The sequence below is a fragment of the Anomaloglossus baeobatrachus genome, unplaced genomic scaffold (assembly GCF_048569485.1).
Source record: "Anomaloglossus baeobatrachus isolate aAnoBae1 unplaced genomic scaffold, aAnoBae1.hap1 Scaffold_75, whole genome shotgun sequence".
Lineage (NCBI taxonomy): Eukaryota > Metazoa > Chordata > Amphibia > Anura > Aromobatidae > Anomaloglossus > Anomaloglossus baeobatrachus.
Genome location: NW_027445129.1, coordinates 92,716 through 101,232, shown reverse-complemented (window position 1 = coordinate 101,232; position 8,517 = coordinate 92,716). Strand labels below are relative to the sequence as shown.

Genomic DNA, 8,517 nt, shown 5'->3' with positions numbered 1-8,517 from the left:
GGCACTTCAGGTTTACAGGCCCTCATGCACGTCTCTATCCAGGGACAACGTGGAGCCTCCCAATTTTTGGCTGCCCTGCCTAAGGGCTATACTATAATACACCCACTTCCTGACACTGGACACTTAATGTTTTGAGGCCCTCATGCACGTCTCTATCCAGGGACAACGTGGAGCCTCCCAATTTTTGGCTGCCCTGCCTAAGGGCTATACTACAATAGACCCACTTCCTTACAATGGGCACTTCAGGTTTACAGGCCATCATGCACGTCTGTATGCAGGGGCATTGGTGAACCTCACAATTTTGGACTGCCCTGGCAAAGGAAAATACTACAAAGACTCAGTTCCTCAAAATGGGCACATTAGACTCAGAGGCCTTTATGTACGTCTCTTCTCAGGGACATCGGAGTGCCACACAATGTTTTACGTAAAATCTTTCATGTATTGATCTCAAAAAGTAACATACATTAGCTCTATCTCACTATTGGGTATGTGCCCTTAACATTTCCGCTATGAAAAATCATTTTGGTGTCATTTTGGAAGGTTTTCTGGTGAGTCCGTAAAAATGGCGTAAAACGTGGACAAAATTATTCACAGCTGTGACTTTTGAGTGATAAATGCTTCAAGGGGTCTTCCCCATGCTGTTGCCATGTCATTTGAGCACTCTTCGGAGACTTTTGTGCCATTTTTAGGGTTTCTACATGCTGCCGGTGGTCATTTCACAAAAATACTCGGGTCTCCCATAGGATAACATTGGGCTCGGTGCTCGGGCCGAGTACACGAGTATCTTGGGAGGCTCGGCCCGAGCTTCGAGCACCCGAGCTTTTTAGTACTCGCTCATCACTACTAATAAACCTAAAAAATAAAAATAAATTGAATAAAAATCATGAATGTTGTGTTATAACAGGAAATTCGGTGTAAGAATGAATATCCGGGATGAGAGTTCAGCGAATGAGTTATAGAAATTGTTACAAAAAGGAGTGTGTACGGTTTATGCGTAAATTTTCAGAATGCGTACATGAAAATTATATGTATGTGAGAATGTCCCCCATGCTTTGTAAAAAGTTATTTATGAAAATGTAAATAAAATATATAAAAATGCCTAATTATTTATAATTTATGAGAAAGATATATATGTATGGAAGAATGTTATAAGGTGTCCAAGAACCATAAAGAAAAAGGGTGCATATATAATGTTAGAGGTCTAGAGTTCCACCAGGCTATATCACCCCTAAAGAAATAGAAAGAAGACCTTACTACCTGTGTACCCCAAAAAAAGCTATATTTCTTAGCCAGGATTATGGTGGAGATATGCACAAGTGAAATAAGAATATAAAGTAATACAATAAGATTATAAAACCAATATGTGTGCATTCATGCACCACCCGGTACGCTACCCTTGCCAAATTGTTCACTCTAGATCCCCACACGATCCATGAAGCCGTTCCCCCGGTCACACCGCCTGCTGCCGGTTCCCACTCATCCCTGGGGGAGTTAGGCGAGTGGTATCGAGAGCTACATGTCGGCACTGATGATACCCCCATACACCACAAGGAAGGGGTATACCGGGTGGTACAGGAGTATGAGCGGGTTTTTAGCAAGCACCCTCTAGATTTTGGGCAGATTAAAGGGGTTCAACACCACATCCCTACCGGTACACACTCCCCTATTAAAGAGAGATACAGGCCTATTCCCCCTGCGCACTACCAATGCGCCAAAGACATGTTGAGGAACATGAAGGAGGCAGAGGTTATTAGGGACAGCTGTAGTCCCTGGGCCGCTCCGTTGGTGCTGGTTAAGAAGAAGGATGGCACCATGCGGATGTGTGTGGATTACCGGAAGATTAACCAGATAACGCATAAGGATGCTTACCCTCTGCCCCGCATCAAAGAGTCCCTGGCCTCGCTGAGAACCGCTAACTACTTCTCCACCCTTGACCTCACCAGCGGGTACTGGCAGGTGGCCGTGGCACCGGAAGACCGAGAGAAGACTGCCTATGGGACCGTTTTGCTGTACTTGGATGATGTGATTGTGTACTCACAGACGTATGAAGCCCACCTGGAGCACCTAGCCGAGGTGTTCGCGTCCCTTGCCAAGTATGGGATGAAGTTGAAGCCCTCAAAGTGTCATCTGCTGAAACCCAGAGTGCAGTACCTAGGACATGTGGTTGGTGCGGAAGGTGTCGCCCCCAACCCCGAGAAGATCACCGCCATCCAAGACTGGCCGAGACCGACCACAGTGAGGGAAGTGAGGCAGTTTCTGGGCCTGGTGGGATATTACCGTCGCTTCATTAAGGGGTACACAAAGATGGCTGCCCCCATGCAAGACCTCCTCGTAGGACAGACCAAGGGTGGTAGATCCCTAGTAGCCCCATTGGTGTGGGAAGAAAAGCATGAGGAATCCTTCCGCCAGCTGAGAACAGCCCTGACCGGAGAGGAAATCCTAGCGTACCCTGACTACAGCCGCCCATTCATCCTCTACACCGACGCCAGCAATGTGGGCTTGGGGGCTGTTCTATCCCAGGTCCAAGACAGAAGGGAAAAGGTAATAGCTTATGCTAGCCGAAAACTCCGACCGACTGAGAGGAACCCTGAGAACTACATCTCCTTCAAGCTTGAGCTCTTGGCACTGGTGTGGGCTATCACCGAGCGTTTCCGCCATTACCTGGCAGCAGCCAAGTTCACCGCGTACACAGACAATAACCTGCTGACCCATCTAGATACGGCCAAGCTGGGCGCGTTGGAGCAGCGGTGGGTGACCAGGTTAGCCAACTACGATTTCACCATCAAGTACCGGGCCGGCCGTACCAACGTCAATGCCAATGCACTCTCCCGGATGCCCCACCTGTCGGAAGAGGGGCCAGAGGATGATGACCTCGAAGAGATCGAGTTGCCTGCATTTCACCGGCCATTCACTGAGAAGGTGCACGTCTACCAACAACGGGTGAACCTGGATCCGCTGCCCCGACAGGACTGGCAGGAAGCTCAGGACCAGGCACCTGCTGTCCGCCTGGTCAAGACTCTAGTGGAACAGGGTTCTGCTGGGATAGACCCTGCTGCCCCTGCCGAAGCCCAACGTCTGTGGCAAGAACGGACCCGGCTATACCTACACCAGGGGAAGTTGTATCGCGAGCTGATTAATCCAAAGACTCACGAGAAGATCCGCCAGCTGGTGATTCCCCAGGCTAAAGTGCCCACCGTCCTGCAAGCATACCATGATGGTGCAGTGCACTTCGGGTGGAAGAAGCTAGAGATGTTGTTAAGAGAGCGGTTCTATTGGAGTGGAATGCGGGAATCTGTGGAGGCCTGGTGCCGAGAATGTGGCCCTTGCGCATTGAGAAGGAAGGACGAGGCCAGCCAGAAGGCACCCCTACACCCGATCATTACACACCAACCGCTGGAGCTGGTTGCCCTTGACCATGTAAAGCTCACCCCCAGCCGAAGTGGGTACACCTACGCTCTGACCATCGTAGACCACTACTCGAGGTTCCTGGTGGTTGTCCCAGTTAAGGACTTAACCGGCCGCACCGCTGCTAAGGCTTTCCAGGCTTATTTCTGTTGACCGCATTGGTACCCGGAGAGGGTGCTTACCGACCAGGGTCCGGCCTTTGAAGCAGAGGTATTCCAGGAATTCTGCCAGTTGTACGGCTGCAAGAAAATCCGGACCACGCCTTACCACGCCCAAACCAATGGCATTTGTGAAAAGATGAACCACTTGGTCCTGGGCCTCCTCAAGACGTTACCACTGGAAGAGCGGAACCTGTGGCTGGAGAAGCTACCTGACCTGGTCGATATGTACAACAACATCCCTTCCAGCTCTACGAAATGCACTCCAGCATACCTGATGAGAGCTCGTCCCGGCCGGCTACCAGTGGATCTGGAAATGGGCTTGGAAGCTTCAGAAGCACTCCTGTCGACAGCTGAATGGGACACTCGGCGGAGGACACAGTACCGACAGGTCCAGGAGTATGTTGAAAAGAACTTGTGCCGGAGTCGGGGACAACAGGAGCAGTGCTTCAACAAGAAGGCGCCTGCCGGTTCCTTCCAACCTGGGGATGTAGTGCTGAAGCGGAAAAGAAGGGCCCACAAGCTGGATGATCAATGGGAAAAAACCCCGTATGTAGTCCAGCCCACAGGATGGGAGAATGGGAAGGCCTACCAGATCAGCCGTGACCAGGGGGGGACTTTGGCCACGGTTTCCCGAGACCACCTGAAGAAGTGCCCACCAGCATTGAGAGTAGCGGATGAGGCTCCAGTTCCCAGTCCAGTGGAGAAGGAAAAAGAGGTAATCCACACCATGATGGGTGATTTTCCAGCAGACTGGCCTACACAGAACGGTGCGGTGATCCTTCCAGTGATACTGTTCCCACAACCCGTGGATGAAGAAATGATGGAAACGGTTAACCGCGAGCCAGTGCCCAGGGATGTACCTGTACCCAGCTCCCCTACGCCTCCGCCTGCCCCACATGATAGCAGGGAGGAGGAACTGACTGTTCCCTCTGCCCCACTGCCTGTCACCACTGACACCGGACCCCGAAGGTCCACTCGCTCCAACCTAGGTAGACCCCCACTTAGGTACAGGGAAACTACTCTTTAAAAGGGGGGGGCTTTATGTGTTGAGTGTACCAGTTTGAAAGTTTTAAATGATAAGTAAAGATGATCAACCTCTATAAATCACTTGTAAGGCTACATCTGGAATATGGGAACCAGTTTTGGGCTCCACATTTTAAAAAGGACATTCAGAAGTTAGAGTCAGTTCAAAGGTGGGCAACTAGACTACTACAAGGAATGGAAGGCCTCCCATATGATGACAAGTTGAAAAAGTTATTAAGTGATTATTGGCTGCAATGAGGCTTTCTGGCTGGTGCCAGCCTCTCTTCTTAGCACACAGGAACCACAATCCCTACACCATGCTTCAATGGATTCTCTCATCCCAGCCCAGTAAAACTACATATTTTACACAGTCATAAGCAGCCCATGGGCATTCACCTGCATTCAAACCAATAACAGCTCATAGACCAGACAATCCATCTACCACTGGACCAAAGACAGGAAGTTAAATCCACTGCCTGCGGTAACCAACTTAATCCTATAGGCTACTCACACAACAAACCCAACAGAAAGGAAAAAAACATGGCTTCGATTATCCATCCAATGAAAACGCATAACCATTGTGAGCCATTGGACAATGCAATTGGACACATGGTGACATGGTGCACGGCCCAATGAATCAAGTCTTTACTTCATATTCACGGTTTAAGCCCTTGGGTTCTAATGTGCCCAGAGTACATATCCAGAAAGATTCTCTTTCTTTGAGCTAAACACAAGTCAACAATACATTGTAAGCAGATTCTATTACCAGTCCCACACCATTTTGTGACGCATAATCACACAGTGATCCAATTAAGATTCCAAGTCATCGAACATGTCCAAGCCATACGTAGAGGAGGCAATAGAATTAGGAAGCTCAAAGAAAGGGAATCTTTCTGGATATATACTCTGGGCACATTGGAACCCAAAGGCTTAAACCATGAATATGAAGTACAGACTTGATTCATTGGGCCATGCATGGACATAATGGACATAATTCTAATAGGCAGGACAGGTAATAAGGAGCACAAGGGATATGCTAAAATGTGTTGTGTGACAAGACAGACACAGGAAAGGAGATGATAACAGGTGTAGGGACCAACAAGGTGAGACAAGGGGTATCAGGATAGGGTCAAGTAGGTATGAATGTAGTAATGGGGCAGGCATAGAGAATTGTATGCGAATGTGAATTACAATAAGTCACTAAGGAAAGGAATATGTGAGTGTGTGCCTAATGTAAACTAATATTGTACTGGCAAAATTATAGATGGAAAGGGAGAAGGGGAGAGGGGAGAGAGGAGGCTGTAATTGACTACAAGGGTATGAGTTATGAGTGATCATAGGGATAGTGCTACATAAGTGGAAATACCTATGGAGGACCGGATGTGTAAGCGCATACCTTATACAAACCTATAGAGTGCTGATGGGTGAGAGTGTGATGTTAGATATAAGACATCCTATAGTGAATAGTGAGCCGTAATCAAGTGCAACAGGGATATTTCACGTGACTATGGGAACCTGGAAGGTAAAGAAAGGGGAGAAAAAACTGTTAGACAAGGTAATCAGACAAACATGACAAATAAAAAACAAGGAAGAATGGAACTCCATACATACTGGAGCCATATATAGTGTGAACACGAAAAAGAACCGGGCGTTAGAAAAAATGTGCACGGCCCAATGAATCAAGTCGGTTCTTCATATTCATGGTTTAAGCCCTTGGGTTCCAACGTGCCCAGAGTATATATCCAGAAAGATTCCCTTTCTTTGAGCTTCCTAATTCTATCGCCTCCTCTGCGTATGGCTGGGACATGTTCGATGACTTGGAATCTTAATTGGGCCACTGTGCGATTATGCGTCACAAAATGGTGTGGGACTGGTAATAGAATCTGCTTACAACGTATTGTTGACTTGTGCTTAGCACAAAGAAAGGGAATCTTTCTGGATATGTACTCTGGACACATTAGAACCCAAGGGCTTAAACCGTGAATATGAAGTACAGACTTGATTCATTGGGCCGTGCACCATGTCACCATGTGTGCAATTGCATTGTCCAATGGCTCACAATGGTTATGCGTTTTCATTGGATGGATAATCGAAGCCATGTTTTTTTCCTTTCTCTTGGGTTTGTTGTGTGAGTAGACTATAGGATTAAGTTAGTTACCGCAGGCAGTGGATTTAGCTTCCTGTCTTTGGTCCAGTGGTAGATTGATTGTTTGGTCTATGAGCTGTTATGGGTTTTAATCCAGGTGAATGCCCATGGGCTGCTTATAACTGTGTGAAATATGTAGTTTTACTGGGCTGGGATGAGAGAATCCATCGAAGCATGGTGTAGGGATTGTGGTTCCTGTGTGCTAAGAAGAAAGGCTGGCACCAGCCAGAAAGCCCCATTACAGCCAATAATCAACCGCTAGCCACTGGAACTCGTTGCTCTAGATCATGTCAAACTCACACCAAGCAGGAATAGATACATTAGCCCACCATCCCACCCAAAGAGCAACTTCTGCTGCGCAGCTGGCTTTCTAGGCAGCAGCGCTATCGTGATGTCAGCGGGGGACATTGTGACAAGCCAGTGTTCCGTCACTTCATGTTGTGCACTGTTCAAACGGAAAATACATCAACAGGCAGACTACAGAAAAGCTTACTAACAAAGGTTAGAGAGGGGCTTTCTCAGAGGGCTTTTTACAGTTTGTCTATTCCCAATTAGCCGTTTAAGTATGCTTAATGAAAGTACTAATTCTTTCATAGGCCGCCCATTCTTAGTATTTGACGTTCCTTATATTGCGGTATCAGGCTTCGCAGCAGGTTGCAAAACATTCATCACCCATGACTGTCCCCAATTGGGCTCAGAAGCTAAATGTCTATCATGACCTCTCTTTTTGAAAGTCCAAGAGCAAGCAAACTCTTCCTCCAGGAGAGGGAGCCAACAGATCACTAAAGACATCATCATTGCTCAAAGAAAACACCGAAAAACAATGGAAGCTTTAATTGGAGTGGAATCTGATAGACAGCACCTGATGCCAAGTCTGCATCTTCTAACACCTGCAGTCACTGCAGCAGCTGAATCCAATGTGTCCAAAAGGGATCTATTCTATTCAATTGCAAATGATCTAGATAAGACTGAGAATAAGATACTGCACGGGACATAGCAGAGTTGGTCAAGTTGAGTGGAGATGAGTTTGCTATTTGGCACAGCTTTTGCATCAATAAAGCAAGTAAAAGGTGTGAAAGATAAAAAAAAGGGTGAAAGTGTGAAAAGTGAATTGGCCAAATTGAGGTGCATATAAAGTTTTTGCTTTCTTTCAATTCACTAATGGGGCTCATTTGAATCAGGTGAATTGAGTTCTGCTTTTGGAAACTGGGTTAAGAAGGGGTGCACCGGTCCTGGAGGTACTGCAATACCAGGTCAATGCGTGGAGTGGACAGAGCAAGATTTTTTCCATCTCCTTGTTCTAAAAATCCATTTAATATATGGTCCCCAGAGAGGGGACGTATCAGATATTAAACTGATAAGAACAGATTTAATTTTTTTTTTTTCTGTTTATCAGTAGGACTTCAAAATAACAAAGGTGATCGCCTCCCGTTGCCTGGGAACCGTCCAGGCACAAGAGGGCTATGTGTCACCAGAAGGCGCACACACTTCCTCAAGGCCGGCAGACGTGCAATCCCAGGCACCTTCCAGTACCGACCAAGGTAGCGTCCTCCGAAACTACACTTGATCTTAGCCAAAAGGCCGAGAAGCTATAACCCGAATTGGTTACGGCCTTGAGTGGCACCCTGGCCTATACCGGACACATCTTAGGGAGAGGGAGACAAACCCACGCCTACAGAAGACATTTTGTCACCCAAGCCAACCCTTGAAAAGGCTGTTTTGCAGAGCAAAAACAAGAAGAATGATGCTTTTTGCAGCCGCCGCCCACTGCAATTAATCTGA

At 47.4% G+C, this 8,517-nt stretch overlaps 1 pseudogene; it reads right to left on the bottom strand.

The window, feature by feature from the left end:
• Positions 1 to 7,951: 7,951 nt before the first annotated feature.
• On the bottom strand, positions 7,952 to 8,157 carry LOC142287683 (U2 spliceosomal RNA; annotated as a pseudogene).
• Between the last annotated feature and the right edge of the window lie 360 nt (positions 8,158 to 8,517).